The sequence below is a fragment of the Gossypium hirsutum genome, chromosome A11 (genome assembly GCF_007990345.1).
Source record: "Gossypium hirsutum isolate 1008001.06 chromosome A11, Gossypium_hirsutum_v2.1, whole genome shotgun sequence".
NCBI classification, from domain to species: Eukaryota; Viridiplantae; Streptophyta; class Magnoliopsida; order Malvales; family Malvaceae; genus Gossypium; species Gossypium hirsutum.
Genome location: NC_053434.1, coordinates 86,940,221 through 86,961,917, shown reverse-complemented (window position 1 = coordinate 86,961,917; position 21,697 = coordinate 86,940,221). Strand labels below are relative to the sequence as shown.

The 21,697-nt window shown below is 37.2% G+C and overlaps 1 pseudogene; it reads right to left on the bottom strand.

Moving 5' to 3' along the window:
- Window positions 1–559: 559 nt before the first annotated feature.
- On the bottom strand, window positions 560–17,241 carry LOC121210028 (serine/threonine-protein kinase BLUS1-like; annotated as a pseudogene).
- Between the last annotated feature and the right edge of the window lie 4,456 nt (window positions 17,242–21,697).

Genomic DNA, 21,697 nt, shown 5'->3' with positions numbered 1-21,697 from the left:
ACAACAACTAGGGCAATATTATGCTAATAAGAATTGTTCTTTCAATGATGGAGGCATTATTAATTAACATTAGATATAAATACCCGATCAACAATTAAACTCTTCTTTTTGTTTCTTTCGAATACTACAAAGATGAGAGGGGAAGAACCAACTCAAGACAAAGAGTAATCATCAAGCCAAAAAACTTGACAAACATAACAAAAGGTATCAATTGTATAACAAAATGGGAACTATGAAAAAACAAAGACCTTGTTGATCAGCCCATCATCTATAACAACATTGCTTATATTCTTGAAAAGCTTATAAAGTGCTTCTATTTCACTTACACTAATTGCTATGAAAATGAGCAAAAAACAAATTTTAGTAAAATGACACAAGAACTAAAATAACACAGGCAAACACTGAACAAATGTTAAATCAAGCTAAAACATTGAATTTATCACATAAGAAATATAGAAAAATATATAAAAAGAAGAGAAAAAATGATAACATAAAAATGGTCTCTCTTGCAAGAAGTTCAAGACCAGCAAGACCTCTTGATTGCTTGTACAAATCATTATCACATCATTGCAGCAATGAAGCAAATAAATGCTTCAATCTGTCTATGCACTGCAACATGATATCTTTTCACATGAATCACTCCATACCTAGGCAGTAGCAAAAGAGACCAGAAATCCCATTCATGTTATTCTTTCCATACACTCAATCATTCTAAAAGCAAACAACAGGACTAACCTTTTAACCATTTCCTGATTATGCAAAAATGGTAACTTTGACGCACGTAAATGCTTTTATAGAAAGCCCAGATGTATGGATAAAGTGAAGTTTTGTGTCTCAGAACAAATGTTGCTCAGACCAAGATCACGAGTCCTTGTAGGTTCAAACTTATGAGTCATGACCACCCCTTGCCACATGAAGCAGAAAATACTTGTGTACACTAAGATGTTGTGCTTATACAACATTGTAAGGGGACAATGGATTTAAGTGAAATTCTAAGACCTTAACTTTAGGTGAAGACTAAACACTAACTTGGAGTTATATCCACTTCTAGGCTGCAAGACCTTTGGTGCCATCTTAAAAAGAAAGGATAAATAGGAATATCAGACTATTGATATTCAAAGAAAAAAATAATTCTATCAATGGCATCATAGTACATAAAGAGCTGAAGAGAAAGGTAATAGTTGGATAGATTTGACAAAAATAACTAACCAACAAAGAGTCCCAACAAAGGTATTTCTAGAACGTTATCTATCTCCTGCATCAAACATGCAAGTTGAAACACCAAAGTCAGCAAGCTTTACTATGCCATTGTTATCAAGTAGTATGTTTCCAGCCTGTAATGCCAATTAAATAAAACTTATTAAATAAAATAATGGTGAATTCAATCAGATGACATAATGCCAACTTTTTTGAGGCACTGATCTTAACTTCCCTATGAATATGTCCTTGTCGATAAAGGTAATCCATAGCTTTAAGAGTTTCTTTTAGAACAGAACCAATAGTAGGCTTTGCGCAACCATCTGGATATGTTGACTTCATGAGGTGCAAACAGGAACCCTCTGACATGAAAGGCATGACTACCCAAAGATTATGGTCAACCACAAAAGAACAATATTCCCGAATAACATTTGAGTGATCAATCAAACTCATTGTTTGAGCTTCCCGACGGATATCATCTTGGAAAATAGCATTAAGAAAGCCTGTTACGAGCCAATAAATCACATGAAGAGCAGAAAATATGGATCGAAATATATCACTCAAGGTACTACCAATTATTAAAACCTCTAAACAATATCACAAACGATCCCAATAGCTAAAAAAGATTTTTGGTACACATACTTAAGTGATTTTATTACTACCGAAAGGAGAAAATTCCCATAGAATGATCAATATTAATGAAACAAGCAAGCATACAAGATGTTTAGTACACATGAACTGGATCTACGGCCTGGCCTAGACTGAGAGGAAACTAGGGAAAGGAAAAGGAAGGTTTCTAGTACAGTACTGTGTCCCTTATTTAGAGAACATTTTAACATGATAAAATCACACCACAAGCAAGTTCGAACTAAAAGAAATGAGCTTCAATAATAAAAAGTAAGAATATCAGGATTCCGTTCAACTCGACCAAAAACAATAACTGAAATCCACAATCAAATCAAATTCAATCAAATGAGATCCCTATCCAAAACTAACTAAAATCAAATCAAGTACGCTCATTTATTTGACTAGAGATAATTAAACTAGTAAAAGAAATTTTTGAGAAAAAAACACAGACCAGATTACTGTCATAATGATCAAGATCCAAGCATTTCATAGCTACAATCTCGTTAGTAGGAAGGAAGATCGCTCTATAAACAGTAGCACTGGCGCCATAACCCACCTCTTCTAGAGGCTTGTAATCGTTAGGATTCGCTGAGTAACTCTGACTTCCTCCCATTCTCCATAAAACCTAAAGCATTAAACCACATTTTGGAAAAAGAACCAAATCACTAGCAGTTGAGAAATCGACGTTGAACATTGGTGGCAGAGTAATTAAAGTAAAAGAATCATAGTGAAAATTAAAAAGTTGGCAACGAAGACTAGAAATGGATAGGGCTTTTTTCTTTTTGTCAATGAAACTACTGCTGGTTGTTTTTGATACAGAGATGAATCCTGGGTGAGGGATGCAATGAAAGGAAGGAGAAGGAGAAGGAGAAGAAGAAGGAAAAAGCATTTCAACTTCTGATGCTGGGATGTGAATAGGAAAAACTTTGGAAAATGTCTTACCGAATTAGAAACAATAAGACATTTTCCCCAAAAAACACCTTCTTTTCCTTTGTTTTGTAAAATGTCTTACCATGGAAAACTATTTCCAGCCAAACAAACATCAGAAAGTGCCAAAAAGCTTTTACGGAAAAACTTTTACAGGTAAACAAACGGAGCCTAAATCGGAAATATTTAGAAATTCATGGAAAAAGATAAAAAAATTTCACACTGTAAGGGTTACACGCCCGTGTGGCCTGGTCCTGTAACTTACACGGCTGAGACACACACTTGTGTCATAGGCCGTGTGGACATCTGAAGTGTAACGCCCCAAATTTGGGCCTAGAAGTATTGGGCCTTGAGTATGGGTCCGTAAGGAGGTTGTATATAAGTATTTAATTGTGCAAGGAAATGATACAATTAAATGTCTGCTTTAGTGGTTAATGGTCCTAAGAAGTGTTGGAGAAATCTTGGGTTCAAACCTAAGCTTTAGCAAAAATTTTGTTTTATTAGTAAATCCCTAGCTTTGGGCCAATAGGCTTATAGTTAAATTTGGGTAGACCATGACACAAAAAGCTTAGTGGTCTATTGGTAAATGGCGTGTGGAGTGTACATAGGGTCTGAGGTTCAAGTCTTAAAGTCGGTAGAAATTTCATTTTATTTATTTAAGTGAACTCAAACTTTGGCTTGTGGGCCTTATAAATAATTGTAGGAGGAAGGTGACACAAGTGAGCTTATGGCCTAGTGGTGGTGGCATGAAATGGCTATTGTAAGAGCTTGGATTTGAATCCTATAGAATGCAAAGGGATATTTCATTTTATTTCTTCGTGGTGAGAGAGGTGGAGTTAGATTGAAACTCTGCTGAGGGAAGTTTGAACTAGTCAAGGAGTGGATCATGGAGGAGATAAAAGAGGATTTTTAGGAGAAAAAAGTGGAGTTTGAGTTGGTGTGGTATTGTGTCAAATTTGCATAGGAGGTACTCAGAATTTTAAATGAGTGTCGTTCCTCAAGTTTCAGTTTTGTGTGTCTTTCTTTTGGCATTTGGTTTTTGTGCTTTTTGGTGCCAAATTCTTCTATTACCTCCTCATTCTGCCTATTTTCTTTGTTTTTCCTTCCCTATCTCGAATCACTACTTCCTTGGCCGATTAGACACTTAATTTTTGTGCCAAAATCAAACTTTGCTTCTTTCCCTTAATCTCTTTTCATTTGGTTGGCCGAACCACTGCTCTCTTCTCACCTCTACTACTTCTCAGTTTTCTTGGCTGACTACTCTTCCTCCCAATTCTTTCAATCGGTTTCTTCTTTGTAGATTGGTTGTTGTTTTTCTATTGTGTTCTCAAGTGGTGTTACTTTGGCTGAATATCAGCACTCTCCCTTTCTACTTCGGTTTTTGACTTGTACGAATATTCTGGGATCAAGTGGTGAGTATTGATTCTTTGTAAATCTTCTCCTCCCTGTTGGTAATACTATGTTTAACCTTGTTCTTTATTTCTGTTCAATGGTTAGGGACGAGTGGTGTTAGCTTTACTCCTCTGTTCTAGTGGGTTAGGACAATTATCTATTCTCCCTAATTAACCTTGCGGTTTGGTAAGTATTCCCTTTATCTTGCTCAAGTCATTCATTTGAGTAAGGGTTAATAAGGTTGGTTGTATTCTTATCGGTATACGATTGATTGTGCGTTGGAATTGATGTAGGTTTGCTGCTCAAGGATTAGCCACTCTCTTTGTCAACAAAGATGTGTAACCATATACCATGTTCGCTAATCGGCTGAAAAGCTAAAAATGTGTGTGTTGCTTACTCTGCTATGACTGTAGATTGGCAAAATGCCAAAAAGCCAAGAATATGGCGTATGGTGCCACAAGAGCGTGCGATTGCGCGTGTGGTGAATTGAGCTCACGGAACGTGGGCGTGCGGCGAGGAAGGCCACCATGAGCGGATTTGTGGGCTTAGGCTGTAGTGGGCCACTGGAACCACGAAATAGGTCGAATAGGCCCAATTGGCCCGTGGGCTGCTTGTGTCAAATTAGCTGCTAGGTGGAATATGGTTGGGCTTGTCATGTCATGCACATGACCTAGGTTATTTTGGGCCTCGATGGGCCGAAATGGGTCGTGTGGGCCGAATGGGCTCGTGGGCCCACACGGATAAAATCTGCGGTAAGTGACTATTAATGAACCGGGCTATGGTGTACACATAGCCGCATCTAAATTTGGACTAAATAGGCCACAAAAGCGTGTGGGCCCACTTGGCCAAGTATGGCCTTAGGTCCATTTGTACAGTTATGTCTGTTTAGATTACTTAAGTCGCTCGAGGCGATGATGGACCTTTGGTTGGGTCGTTAAGACCCTAATTTATAAAATTACCAAAATACCCCTGATTTGTAAAATTACCAAAATGCCCCTGATTTGTAAAATTATCGAAATACCTCTAATTTGTGAAATTACAGAAATACCACTAATTTGTGAAACTATCGAAATACCTTTTTTGTAAAATTACTGAAATACCCCTGCTTTATGAAATTACCGAAATACTCCTAAGTTGTAAAATTATCGAAATACCCCTGACTTGTGAAATTGTCGAAATACCCCTGATTTGTAAAATTACTAAAATACCCCTAATTTGTGAATTTATCGAAATACCACTAATTTGTGAAATTATCGAAATACCTCTTTTGAAAATTACTGAAATACCCCTGATTTGTGAAATTACCGAAATACTCCCAGGTTGTAAAATTATCGAAATACCCCTGACTTGTGAAATTACCAAAATACCCCCGATTGATAAAATTACCGAAATACCCTCGTTTTGTAAAATGATCGTAATACCCTTATAAGGTAAAATAATGATTATGCCCTTATGTTTCATATGATTGATGTGCTAATGATTTACATATCTAATTGTACTAAGCACGACTTTGCATACACGTAATGTTTATGACATGACATACTGCATGGGGTTGGGATTTTGATATGGATGAAGTACTGTACTGGTGACTATGTCACATTCACTGTTACTGGTGGCTATGCCACAATTACTGATACTGGAGGCTTGCCACATTTACTGTTTCTGGCAGCTATGCTGCATTATTATTACTGGCAGCTTTGCTGCGATATTGGTGTGCTGGCTGGGTGGATCGATTTATATCCCCACATGGTGTGTTGGTTGGTACGGGTGGTGTGCTGGCTGGATTTGGGTGGAATGCATAATTGCATTGCACTGTACTAATATTGTATTGGGCTTAGGCCAACACTGCTACTATATAGGGCTAATGCCCAAACTATTTTGTTACTGTATAGGCTATGGCCCAGATTGTACTGATACTGGATAGGGCTCAGGCCTAGACTGTTACTGCATGCGTTGCTTACTGTTTTAATGATAGGGGATTACACATTGAGTTTTCGTAAACTCACCCTTTCTTTTAACTGTATAGGTAATCCTCAGCTTTAGACGGTTTGGTGCTGCAAGGGACTCGGAGGTGGCCACACGTTTACTGATGTTCTACCTTTGACTTTATTTATTTAAATTTCATATTGGGTTTTTGGTTATGTAATAATGCCATTTTTGGTTTTAACTTTTATTTGGGCTTTGATTTCTTATTAAACTGCTAGTCTAGGAAAACACGAGTTTTCAAAATAGTCACTGTTTTCTAAAGAACACGAGCTTTCAACAACAAAGTTTTCAAAATGCTTCCACGGTTTAAATTGAAGTAATATGGATGACAAACATATAGAAAAGGTTCATGAAGAAGTTTCTTTTGATCTAATTGAGCATGGATCAATTGATAGAAAAGTCTGGTTAACAATTGGGTCACCAAACCTTCCCACACGAGAAGAACTAGCCCAATTCGGCATGACACTTGTGAGCAGCCTAAAAACCATTTTTTGGGAAATTTATAAGAGGTCCCTACAGTTTTAAATGAATCAGAAATTAACCCACAAGATTTGGCTTTGAAACCATCCACCCTACTTGATTCAAGCAACCAACATCAATTCCTTTCCACAATATGTGGCTGGCTAAGCAAATGAGTAAATGGGGAGATTTTTCACAATTTTTTTAGTACACTCATCCACCAACCTTCACTATAAATACCCACATCCATTCCCCATTTCAAAGTATCCTTACATCTCTTACTCATCTCTACATATATCCTTTATTCATTTCTCTTATTCCCTCTCTTCATCTCCACGCATAGCATCCCATATTCCTTTTTTTAGCCAGTAAAATTTTGATGTTACGTCTCAAAATAGGGTCTAAAAGTTTTAAGGTTATTTTAGGAATTTTAGCCTTAAAGTGTTCGAAATTCTGTGACATGGTATCTCGATAATGTTTTCAATTATGGTTTTCAGAATATTAAATCAGCTTTTTGAAAATGAGTTTTAAATAGCTTAAATTTTGAAAATAGGACTGATTTGTAAAAAAGTCAAAATTGTTAGTCTTTATGAAGCAATTAAACCAAATTTTAAAAACTAACTTATTTCTTCCTTCCCACCTACAATTTTTCACATTAAATATTCCCTAAAACTAGTGTTTTCGTCCCTTGATTCTCTCTTGCTATTTCAATCAATTTTGAACTCCAATTCCTAATCCTTTTTTATTTCTATCACCTTTGAATCTTCAACCTCTATAAAAACCAAGAAAGTCACCCAAAAACTTCATTACCTACATCATCTTCTCCAAATGTGGATTTTTTTAAAGTTCTGTCAAGGCTCATTTTTCTTCCATCAAAGGTAACCATTCGAATTTCTATGAGTTTTAAATATATCTAGTCCCTTAAACTAAACTTTTAGCCATTAAATTGCATGTTTAAATAAAAGCTGAAAATCGGGCTCTAATTGATGGATAAAATCGTGGTTCTAAAGTGTTTTTCAACTTATTTTAACATGATTAGAAGGTTTGTAAACTTTCTTTGAAGTTTCATTAAAGATTTCTTGAGTTTTAATGAATTTTCAGAAAATAGTCATAAAACATGTCGAAATATTTGATACTATGAATTGAGTATTTTATTGTAGTTTAAAGGTTGGGAATTAGTCATAGATGAATTATAAGATGAATAGAATTGGTTTTAGGTGAAAAGATTAAGTATAGATCGAGATATTCAAATTTAAAGTTTGCAACGTTATAAGTTTCGATTACATGGGAACATAGCTTAGGCTTATGTTTTTGATTTTTTGTGGTGAGTTCTTAGTTGATTATTGAATGCATTGTTGTGTGAATTGTTGTGTTGAAGTTTCAGATTCGATAGAACCTTCTACGTGTAGAGATAAAAGGCAGGGAAAAGCTAGTTTAAGCTTTCAGCTTTTCGGCGAAAGCGTAATTGGTGAGTGTTTGGAATAATTACTGTTGGACATGATGCAATGCATTATGTGTGCAACACCCCAAACCAGGCCTAAACGTTATGTCTGAATCAGGCGATGTCACATTGAAGTGTTTTTCGAAAAATGTTATATCGATGAAGACTCTTACTATATATTTAACCTTTTGGTGTGTTTCTGAGTTATGTCATCCTTTTCAAAACTTGCGTCACTATCCAAAAAGTATTTTCTTCAAAATCGGCATTCATTTCAGAAAATATCATCTTATAGCGGAAGCTTTTTAAATCTTGTTGTGTAAACATGGTGTTTTGAAAAGCATTTATCTTTTTGAAAATTCGCATCCTACTACTAACAGATATAATTCAAAATAAATAAAATCCCAAATTAAAATTTAAAACTTTTAAGAGGCCTTATTACATAAAAATACCCAAATTTAAATTACTTATAAATTAAAAATCTAGTATAAAGGCATGAATGGATGTCTGGCCACCTTCGAGTCCCTCGCAGCATCGATCCGCTTAAGGATTACCTACGCAGATAAGCAGAAAAGGTGAGTTTATGAAACTCAATGAGTAATCCCTTAATAAACCAGCAGTCAGTCATATAATAGGCAATTACAGTCTGGGCTTAAGCCCATTTCAGTAATAGTTCAATTTCAGTTAGGGCCTTACCCTATTACAGTATCAGTATTAGTATGAGCCTTAGCCCATTATAGCGACAGTAACAGTACAAAACACAAACAGAAATCGTACCCATCTAGCCTCTACCCTACACTCCATGTGGGGATAAAATCAACCCACTCATCCTTACACTCCAAAAATAGCACCGATTGTGGCACTAAATAGTGGTTGCAGCGGAGCTGCCAGTATAGTATAAACTTGTCCTCATACAACATATCATAATATCATACATGTATGCAATATATATAAAATGGCATGCTCGATTACAGTTCTACATACATAAGCGCATAACAGTCATTTTACCTCATAGGGACAAGATAGTCATTTCTCAATTTAGGGTCTAAGTATACTTACCGACCCAACAGTAGGTCCACAGTCATCTCGGATGAGTGCAACCTTAACAGTCCAATAATGAAAATAGGCCCAAAGCCCATAATGCGAGCCCATGTAGGCTCACACGCCCGTGTGGCTCACAAAGCCCAAAAATGGCCTTGGCCGTGTGAACTACACAGTATGGCCCAATAATCTCCACACATTCATGGGGTTTACCCGTGTGGGGCCACAAGCCTGTGGGGCCCACACGGTCCATTCAGGCCTAACGTACCCTACAACGGCCTAGGGCCATGGAATCTCTTATGGTGGCCTCTACGATCAAACGCCCACGTTTTATGTGTTCGGATTGCCAGACGGACGAGCGTACGCCCATGTGGCATCAAAGTTTACATTTTTCGCCTTTTTGTCGATCTATAGTTTAGGTAGTGCTTTACATACCTGGCCTGCTTTTTCACCTAACCCCACGCGAGCACCCTAGTTACCTAATATTTGATCAAAAAGCCATTCCATTAGTCACCACACAGGCAAGTTAATCTTAGCCTAAAACAAGTTACCTAATTTCCAATGGGACTATTCATACCCTTAAACTAATAATAGAGAAACAACTCCTTTCCTCTAATGCATCAACAACGGTCATCGGTCCCTTGGTCGACTCATGATCAAATAATACACCATCTTGTTAAAAACTAATCTTCAAAAAACCTAGCAGTGAAGGAATGAATACTTATCAAAAATCAATGAGAGGCTAAAAAAAACTACAAGAAGATGATAATTTAACGTTAGAAGAAAGAGTATAGGGTGTCCAAAAATTCAACAAATAAGGAGTCCAGAATTCGGCTAAACAAAGCGTAAGGGAGAAAGGGGAGAGGTAAACTGCAACGACAGATTGGGGAAAACAAAGTCAGAGAAGAAAAGTGGAAAAACTAGCATAAAACCTCAGCAACATTCGGTCCTTCAGAAAGAAAAGATAACAATCGCCCCAAAGAAACAAGCGGTACAGAGAGGAGTAGAAAAGAAGAAATCGACAGCAATGGGAGACAATATTCAATAGAAACAATCCATGAAAACAAAAGAGTTGGGGAAAGGAACAGTCGGCAAAAAAACAAAACAAAATGGAGAGAAAAACCACTGAAAATTGAACTCTTGAGGAACCAGAGTTAAAGTTCAGCACTAACACTTCCATATCCTCAAATTCCCTTATTTTTCTCCCTAAAACACTCCCTAAATCCCCAACAACCAAAATTTTCTTAATAATCCCTTAAAATTCAGCCACAACCATCCCCCCACAACTCAACCACTTAGAATTTCGGTCAAACACAACTCTTCCATGACCAATCAATAAAAATAGATCCAATGTTGGTACAGGCACTCAAACTCTAGACCTCTTGTTCATTAACACTCCTTTTAACCACCTTACTAGCAGGCCTATTCTGTCATGTTTTACCCACATTTATCTATAAGCTTACAGACTAGGGACAGTTCTTATTCCTTTAAAAGCAAAACTTTTTGCACCTGCCCAGGCTTGAACCCAAGACTTCTCAGACACTTCCCAGTACACTTAACCACTAAAGCAGACATGCATTTGTGTCACTTTTTTACACAAATAAATATTTATGAGCAACTTTCTAACTATCCCCATACTCAAGACCTAATACTTCTAGGAATTTGGGGCATTACAATGTGGGAATTTAGTAGTAGCCTAAACCCTTACTTTAAATTTCGAGTGTAAGCTTTCTCATACCTACTTTATCTTGTGAACAAAGTGCTTATGTGTTTGTGAATATGTGAAGTGAAATGAGATGCTATAACATGTGATATGTGGTTATGATAATTGTTGTGAAAGTGTAAATCTGTTCATGTTATGTATATGTTAAATGTTAGTAACAGTGTTTCGCTAAAGATGCAAATATGCAGTGAATTGTACACAGATAATCGATAAGTGATATGTGTTTGACTTCGGATATTTTGGCCTTGTGATCTTAAAACCGTTGGATATAGTTGGCATTCTATAAGATTGTGAGTACTCACCTATATGTATAGTGAATTTGGACGTTGAGGCCTTGGGACATGTTGGAGGGATAAGGGAATGTAAGCTAAGCTCCATTCAACGAGACATGTGAGGGGAAATAAGGAGAGTGTTAGCTTTATCCTTCACTTTTGGGACATGTTTGAATCTATGAGTCTATGTTTGGTGCGTTAAAGATCTGCATATCCGATGAGTGATGATAGAGCTCACTTTTATGTTTCATAGCTCAAGTGTCAAATTATCTTAAATTATGAATTTGTATGTATTGTGATATGTGTTTATATGACGTGTGACCATTATGCAATTTATCTATAAACTTGTTGTTGAATATTGTGACATATACTTAAATGTTTGGTAATTATATGTGTAATAGGATATATGCTTAAAAGTGAATATGTTTACTATGTAAAAGAACTAATAATAATGCACGAGTAAGTATATTATGACACTAAAGTTGGAGTTCTTAGAGTTATGCTATATAGTTGTTTTTTTGAATGCTTGATAAACTGTTTGCATGATAGTTGTTCTAAGCATTTACTGAGCTTGTTAAGCTCACACACTCCCTTTTTTAACCATTGCAGATTAGTTGTGTGCTGGTGTGAATGGTGTGGTTTTTGAGAGGTGATCCAAGAAAGTCTATTTATTATTTCGTAGGTGTCCTATATTTATTTACATTTTAAGGAATGAGGCAATGTGGTAGACTCATTATAGCCCTATTGATTTCTAGACATTATGTTGGTTTTTGGTTCAGTTTATAAAGATTACATGTTATTGTTATGCTTGGGTTCTTGAACTTGAGGATGGATTGACATTACTTGCTCGAACATAATTTATTGATATTGACATGTTAGTTAGGCCATTGAATGATTATTTGTCAAAGTAATTGATGCATGATGTTTAGGAACTAATATATGTTACATTTTTGAGGTCTGGAGCAGGGGTATCAATAATTAGGTTTTAAAATCAATACGTGAGTGTTTCGAAATGTGCAGCAAGTCGTAATATAGATTTGGTATCGATACCTCGGCCTGAGCATCAATAATCGTGGTGTACTTATCGATAGCTTGCAACAGGTACTGATATTTTTCGATGTTTTGAAATTTGGCGAGAAACAGTATGCTAGTTTGGTATCGATTTTCCAGGTGGCATCAATACCACTTAAAGGAAATATCGATAACAAAGAAACAATATCAATGCCTACGTAGCATTTTTGGAAAAAATTGCTAAGTGGTCCAATGCTTGAGATACATATATTTTATGTTTGTTTGTCGTATGTTAGTATGGTTAAATGCTAAACTAAGCTTGCATGACTTGATATTCTCATAAATGCAAGAATAATTAAAGTAAAATGAAATTTCATGTATTTCAACTTTGATTACAATGAAATTGATATGAGACGGTGGTGTGGCATCTTTGTATTCAGCCTGATGTCTAGGCAGAGTATGGGGTGTCACACTTGAGAAGATTATCTCTTGGCTGGTCACCTTGAAAAGCCATTAGCAAAGGAGCAATACAAGGATTAGAGGAAACTTCTTCAATTGTAGTTCACGAGACTGCTGAATCAAACAAAGTTTATTTTTCCTTTACTTTGTTACTTTAATTAGATCATGCTTTCAATGTGCTTTGTTGTATTGTCATCAACAATGGTAGCTTAAAACTGTTTAGCTAGGATGATTACATCAATTCAATGAAGCTTGTTTAAATCATGTTTATAGTGTTTGTGCCTTAGTCATTAATGTTTTCAATTAAACTCAAGCATTTATTTCATTCATATATGATTGGATGCATTAGAATTAGTTGAGCGATCTGAACCAGACAACAACTAATAGACACAATAACTGAGCAGCGCATGCTCAATTTATATTCGACCCAGAATAAATTAAAGGTTCATAATAACTTGACCGAACTTTATTACCTTACACGAGTTTTAGTTTTATGTGATTAAATTATTTCAAACTGACCCAGTCCCTGTTACTTCACATGAATTCTAAGAAACCCTTAGTTTAATATGATCAGTAAAATGCATATTTTACTAAGTAAAAGATTCTGGAAGGACTTAATTTCCTTTCAAGCCCATGAAAGATCAAGTTGCCATGGAATATTTTTCGAACACTGTTAAACATGATAAAAATAAATTAGAATTGAATGATGTAATTATTCTAGCCTATTTATGTTATTGATTGTTGAAGTTTGTGCTTTTGCTGCTAAACACATCTCATACATTTCTTTTGTGTTTTTGCTGCTAAACTTATCTCATACATTTCATTTCATACTTTTCATTTAGACTAATTTGCATTAGGGATCATTTTACATTAAGTAATTTATTTTTATATCAATCACTCAAAAATTATTTTGTTTTTCTCACCAAATTGTTAACTTTAATTTTACAATTAATTGGTTAACATACACAGTCCTTGTGGAGACAATAACTCTTTTACTTACTTATTACTTGATAACAACTATGTGCACTTGCACAAACCAGGTGTTACAATATGCTCTATCAAAGATTCAGCCAAACCTCAAAGCTTGTCTTAATCAGGGCTTCGCCCAAGGGTGCATTCGTAGACTTTAAGTACTTAATAAATTCTAACAATTTCCTTTCTTGGGGTTTACACTATAAGCCTTAGTTCAATTAATAGTACTTGAGTATTACACCTTGTCGAGTGGGATGTTACAATGTAGTCCTACCAGAGCATGTTTCTCTTATAATTACCTGGCAAACATTATTGGTTATCCAACCTTGTTGACATTCCCTCGTATGAGGTCTCTTTTCGGTCTACTAACTTTTTTGGCTACCTTTTTGAGGATTTCTTAGTTAGAATTTTATCCTATAGTCACTTATTTTGTATCTGCTTAACAATGTGGCATTTGCGTCTTCTCTAATGGACTCTAATTAGTGGGCACTATACTTACTATCTCTTCTAAGGAAATTCTCTCTCCCTCCACGTGTGAGTGGGTTAAAACGCTTCCCATGTAACACCCCTAACTTGTCTCTGTCGTTGGATTAGGGTTACAAAGCTGTAACACCCCAAACCTGGCCCGGACGTTATGGCTGAATCTGACGATGTCACATTGAAGTGTTTTTCGCAACGTATAATATCATTGAAAATCCTGTTCTATATTTTAATCTCTTTGTGATCTTAACGAAGATTTTAGGATGTCTCGTTCATTTTCAAAATATGAGTTTTTTGTCAAAAAGTTATACATTTTAAAGTATATTATTATTATCTTATTTAAATTGTTACTACTTGCGGAAGCTTTTAAAACAAGTTTTGTTTTCGTAATGTCTTTGAAAAACATTTATATTTTTGAAAACCCGCATCCTACTGCTAGCAAATATAAATCAACATAAATAAAACCTCGAATTAAAGATTAAAAATTTAAAGAGGACTTACTACATTAAAAATACCAAAGATAAAACTACTTATAAATCAAAACCCAATGAGAAAGTTCGTATGGTTATGTGGCCACCTTTGAGTCCCAGGCAGCATCGATCCGCCTAAGCCTGGGGATTACTTGTATAGATAAACAGATAGGTGAGTAATGAAAACTCAGTATGTAATTTGATATAAAAAAAACAATCAGTGAGCATAAACAGTCAGGGCCTAAGCCCAATTCAGTCATTGTTCAGTTTCAGTCAAGGCCTTAGCCCATTAAAGTATCAGTATCAGTTTGGCCGTGAGCCCATATCAGTGACAGTAAAGTACAGATATGCAATCATTAGATCCTACCCAACTAGCCTCTACACTCCATCTTCATCCAACCCTACATTCCATGTGGGGATAAAATCAACCCACCTATCTCTACACTCCAAATAGCACCAGTTGCGGCACTAAATAGTATTTGCAGCAGAGCTGCCAGTACAGTACACTTCCTCCAATCATAATAAAACCCATCCCTATGCAACATATCATGCATCATGTCATGTTGTGTCATAATATCATACATGTATTCAATATGTTTAAAATGGCATGCTCTATTACATTCATACATCTCATAAAAGAAATTTCAGCCTCAAAATTTTATTTGATCAGAACAGATTAAGGTATTGTTGTCACATCGCCTCCTCAGGTTCCCACGTGGCCTCCTCAGATAATTGATTTTGCCAAAGGACCTTCACCAACGGAATAGACTTCTTTCTTAAAATCTTTACATCACGGTCTGAAATCTGAACCGGATCCTCCTAAAAAGTCAGATCTGGCCTAACCTCAACCTCTTCAACCAAAATAACATGCGTAGGATTAGAACAGTAGTGCATCAACATAGAGAAGTAGAACACATCATGAATCTGATCCAACTTTGGAGGTAACTCTAACTGATAGGTAACTGGTCCCACACGTTTCAGTATGCGATAAGGCCCAATGAACCTAGGGCTCAACTTGCCCTTCCATCCAAATCTCAGTATCTTCTTCCATGGTGAGACCTTGAGAAAAGCGAAGTCCCCCACAGAATACTCAATCTTCTTACACTTCAAATCTGCATACAACTTTTGTCTGTCTGATGCAGCCTTCAGTCTATCCCGAATTAGTCTAACTTTATCCTCGATATCAGAAACTAACTCAGGGCCCAAAACACACCGCTCGCCCAACTCAGTCCAACACAAAGGAGTACGACACCTATGACCATATAATGCCTCGTAAGGTGCCATCTGTATGGTAGACTAATAGCTACTGCTATAGGCAAACTCTGCTAATGGAAAATAGTCCTCCCAATTGCCTCGGAAATCTATCACACAACTCCTTAACATGCCCTCCAGTATCTGAATCACCCTCTCTGACTAACCATCTGTCTGAGGATAGAACGTAGTACTGAAGTCCAACCTTGTACTCAAAGCCTCGTGTAACTTTTTCCAGAACCGAGACGTGAAATGAGGATCTCTATCAGATATTATGGAAACCAATACCCCATGCAGTCTTACAATCTCAGGCATATACAGTTTAGCCAACTTCTACAAAGAGTAATTGGTACGAACTGGTATGATATGGGCGGACTTGGTCAATTGATCCAAGATGACCCATACTAAATCCTTTTTAGCAAGTGTTAGGGGCAGCCCACTAACGAAGTCCATAATCACTCTCTCCTACTTTTAAAGTGAAATTTTAACCGGCTAAAGCAACCCTGAAGGTAACTGATGTTCAGCCTTAACCTACTGACAAGTTAGACATTTACCCACAAAGTCCATAACTTCGCGCTTAAGACCCGGCCACCAATACAACTCCCAAAGGTCTCGGTACATCTTATTTCTACCAGGATGCATAGCATAAGGACTACTACGCACCTCTCCCAGTATAGGCTGCCTCAAATCAGTATCCTTCGGTACACAAACTCTCCAACGGAAACAGAGCACCCCTTCACTATTCAATCTAAAACCTGATGTGTTACCACCCTCAATCTGTCGGAATTGAGAACCTAGTGACTCATCCTCCAACTGTTTACCCTCAATCTGCTCAATCCACTTCAGTTTAACTTGGAGCTCAGCCAACAAGCTACCATCATCAAATAAGCTGAGGTGAGCAAACATCGCCTTCAGATCAGTCATAGCCCTACGGCTCAGTGCGTCGGCCACCATATTGGCCTTCCTAGGATGGTATTCGATCATACAATCATAGTCTTTAAGCAGCTCAGTCCATCTACGCTGCCTAAGATTTAGCTCCTTCTAAGTGAGGAGATACTTGAGGCTCTTATGATCGGTGTAAATGATATACTTCTCACCGTACAGGTAATGCCTTCAAATCTTTAGTGCGAATACCATCGCAGCCAACTCCATATCATGCGTCGGATAATTTGCCTCATGAGTCTTAAGCTAATGAGACGCATATGCAACTACCTTACATCCTTGCATCAACACACACCCCAACCCAACATGTGATACATCGCTGTAAATAGTAAACTCTTTCCCAGATTTTGGCTGTGTCAAGACAAGAGCCTCAATCAGAACTTTCTTAAGCTTCTCAAAACTCTCTTGTTGTGCATCAGTCCAGTTAAATGGCACACATTTACGCAACAATTTAGTCAGAGCTACAGCAATCAATGAAATCCCCTCAACAAATTGTTGATAATACCCTGCCAACCCCAGAAAATTGTGAATCTTTGATATAGTCTTAGGCGGCTTCCAATCCAGGGCAGCTTCAATTTTCTGAGGATCAACCATAATCCCTTCAGCAGATACCATATGTGACAGCCCAAAATTGACCCTAGTCGGGAAGTGGTTTCGGGACCGGTAAACCGAGTCACCGAAATGTTTGAATGTGATATTTATTGTCTAGAATATGTAACTATGAATGTGTGAAAATTTCAAGCTTCGATTTAGTCGATTGCATGTGAATTAAGTCAATAGGACTTATGTGAGAAAATTTTAAAATGTGATAGGTCAATGCGTAAGGACCTATTAGTGCATGTGGGAAAAAAGGGGGGGACTTGCATGTCAAATTCCCCCTCCTAATAAGTAGTGGCCGGCCATGCTATGGGTGGAAACATGTTGGGAACATGTTGGCCTAGTGAGGTATGTAGGATAAAATATAATAAGAAGTATGGGGAAATAAAGAAATGGAAAAAGGAAAGGATGTGTGTAATTGTTTCTTCCCCTCCCCATTGCCGTGAAAGTAAGAAGGAAAAACAAAAAAAAAGTGTCCATCTTCCTTCATTTCCCCTTGGCCGAATGTTCTAAGGAAGAAAGAAAAACAAGTTGTGTTTTTTTTGGTTCTTCTTGGCCGGATTGAAAGAAAGAATTGGGGCAAAAACATTCGGTCACTTGAAGCTTGAGAAGGGGGGGATGGGTGAAGAAAACTAAGTGTTCATCTTTGTTTCTTCTAAGCCGAATGTGAAGGAAGAATAGGGGAGAAACACCACTCGGTCATCCTAGGCTTAAACTAAGGTAAAAAGTTTATGTTAAAATTTGATTTTGGGAATGAATAAAGCTTTCGGCCATAGTAGTCAATAAAGAATATGGCTGTTGTTTCATATTAATTTGGACGAATCATGGTGGATGGGCGTTTGAGCCAAACAAATGATCATATATATGCATTAGATGCTAAGTAGAAAGAATCGGCTATCATGTTGGATGCTATTGCCGAATATGAACTTGGTTATATTTGAGTAATGTATGTGTTTTGAGTTGATGGCATGAAAAGAAGGCTTAAAATGTGTTATAAACAAATTATATGTTAAACTAAGGTTTGCTAAATTACCATTTTTCCTTGCCGAATATGTGCTTAATTAAAGAAGAGTTTGTGTTGAATGTTTAAATAATTTAGATAATTATTAATCTAAGTCTAAGCTAGGTAAAGTAAATGATTGTGGCTTAATTGTTTTAGGGCAAGTGGCTATTATGGTGAAATGCAAATTCGGTCATGGAATTTAATGTATTTCTTATTGAATTTTGATAAATTTTGTTATAAGAAATATTAAGGATGAAATTGAGTTGGCTTTTTAAATGGCATTAGTTTTTGGTATTAAGTTGAATTGGAAAGTTGATAAATGTGTAAATATGACTTAGGGCTTATATAAGCATTCGGCATTAGCTAAGGAGTGAGAATTTGATAGTTGATGTATATGTAAATGGGTATGTTAATTGAATGTGATTTATTTGGTGATAATCGTAGTGGTTAAACTAGTTAAATTATTGATTTAGCTCAAGGAGTTAAAGGAGGTGAATCGAGCAAAGGCAAAGAAAAGGTCATCGAGTAGCCGAGTTGGAACCGTCTTACCCAACACGAGGTAAGTCGTTAAGCATGTAGTTGGTATTATTTCAAATGGTCATAATGTTTATGTATTGATACTGAATGGAATGAATAAATATACATATATATATATGCATGTACGTATGTGATGATGAAATTGTTGAATGAAAAGAAAAGAGGTAAGATGTACTGAGTTGTTGATCTCGGCACTAAACGTGCGGGTATAACCATTTATGACCATGAGATTGGCGCTAAGTGCGCGGGATTAAATTGTACAGCACTAAGTGTGCGATTTGACTATGTTGCACTAAGTGTGCGAAACGAATATGATGCACTAAGTGTGCGAATTGACCATGCGGCACTAAGTGTGCGAGTTTGACTATGTAGCACTAAGTGTGCGACTTGATTACGTAGCACTAAGTGTGCGAGTTGAAAATATAGCACTGAGTGTGCGGACTCAATATACATTCGTGAATCATTATGGACACTATGTGTGCGACACCATTGAGTCGATCGCGGACAGCGGATCGGGTAAGTGTCCTGAGTACATGGCTAATAGGTGCTATGCTTATACTTGGTGTTGAGCCCGGTAAGTTTGAACCTATGTGACAAATATACTTGAAGTCACGTACATAAAATTTATCGTAGGATGGGTGAAAGGCCGTTTAGTCGTTTGATTGTAACGAAAATAAATTGATTTATGAAAATGCTTCAATGTCCTATTGATGAGTATATGGAATGTGAATGCATGAATTGATATGAAATTGAATCGATAGGTGGGAGGAACTATGGTATGGTTCGGTATGGATGGAGTAAATTGTCTCGTTCCATTTTGTTTCCTCTTGTGATAATGTTATTGATGGATGGTAGTACATTGCTTATGACTTACTGACTTATAAACTCACTCGGTGTTTCCTCGTCACCCATTATAGGTTGCTTGGACTCATCTATTTTTTGCGGGGTCAGGTCGTCATCGAAGTCATCACACCGGATAGCAAGTTTTGGTACTTTCTTCTTAGTTAGCTTAGAAGAACATTTTGGCATGTATAAGCTATTACGCTGTGTTTGAACTTTGGCATGTAAACTTTAAGCCATGCGAAAATGGCACGAATGTTCGATTGAGTTGGATCAAGGGTAGGCATGAAATGGACCTAGTTACTTTCGTAACAGATGCTGGCAGCAGCAGTGTCATGAGATTGAAAAATCACTAAAGATAGTAGGAGAGGAATTAATTGATGAATAAATTATGTAATCGAAGCTCGATGAGTCTGTTTTCATGAGGAAGTAACGAAAAGATCATATGGGCAGTATATTAAGAGATAATCAGATTTTTGTGGGACAGGGCCAGAACAGTTTCTGGATTCCCTGCTCCGACTTTGGAAATTCATTATAAATTAACCAGAGATAATTAGGGGTCATACAATATATGTATAGATTCCTCTCTGAGTCTAGTTTTCATAGAAACAAACGGCATCAGTATTGAAGCCCCGTGCAGGGAGATATTCAAGTCGTAATGGGCAAAGGTCAGTGTAGTCGACCCCTGCAACATGGGAGACTTTGACTAATAAACTGTACTAATTGGCCTGACTAAAAATTCTAGAAAAAAATACATAGATGGGAACATGAGTCTAGTTTCTGGGAAAAATTACAAAACTGATTTTCGAGTTACAAAACTCAAGATATGATTTTTAAAACGACTAGTACACAGATTGGGCAGTGTCTGGAAAATAAATTTTATAAGGGGTTAAAGTCAGTTAACACCTCGTGTTCGACTCCGGTGTCGGTTTCGGGTTCGGGGTGTTACATTTGATTGGTATCAGAGCTATGGTTTAGTCGGTTCTAGGACTACCATAGCACGTATGAGTCTAGCTATACATGCCTTAATGTTAATGTTTAAAAGGGTGATGACTTCTGACGGTTGAAATGTTTTTGTTTTGATTAGTAAATGGATCCCGGTGTAGAAAGAACCCTAGCGGATGACGTTGAGAGCGTAGCGGCTGCTCCTGCACAAGGGACGCCGCCTGTTGAACCTCAGTCATCTGCGAATAATCAAGGTGAGGGGGCTAAACAAGCCTTCTTTACCATGATGAATGAGTGGGTCGCGCAAAATGCCCGAACCAACCCGGCTGTCCAACAATTCCCAAATTTGAATAATCCACCCCAAGAGCCTGTAATGCCATCAGTCGCTGATCCTGTGAGGCTGAGTAAGCCACCTGTAGACTTGATTAGGAAGCGTGGGGCCGAGGAGTTTAAGGCCATAGTAACTGATGATGCTGAAAGGGCCGAGTTCTGGCTTGATAACACCATTCGGGTGTTCGATGAATTGTCATGCACACCTGACGAATGTCTAAAATGTGTTGTATCTCTGTTGCGAGACTCAGCCTACTATTGGTGGAGGACCTTGATTTCCATAGTCCCGAACGAGCGAGTAACTTGGGACTTCTTTCAAACGGAATTCCGAAAGAAATTTATTAGCCAACGGTTCATTGATCAGAAGCGTAAGGAGTTCTTGGAACTCAAGCAAGGCCGTATGACTGTATCTGAATACGAACATGAATTCGTAAGACTCAGTAGGTATGCCCGGGAGTGTGTAGCTGATGAGGTTGCTATGTGCAAAAGGTTTGAGGAAGGATTGAATGAAGATTTAAAGCTACTAATGGGTATTTTGGAAATAAAAGAATTCGTAACACTAGTCGAACGAGCCTGCAAGGCGGAAGAACTTGGAAAGGAGAAGAGGAAGGCTAAATTTGAAGCTAGAGATTATCGTAAAAGATCGACGGGTAAAGCTCCATTCTCAGCTGTAAAGAAGTTCAGGGAGGACATTAATAAGTCGAGGGCGACTGCGGGAATTTCCATCAGGGCAAGACCATCGATGGGCTCCCGAGCTACTTCGGTAGCTAGTGTGGGCAATAATCGTCACGAGAAACC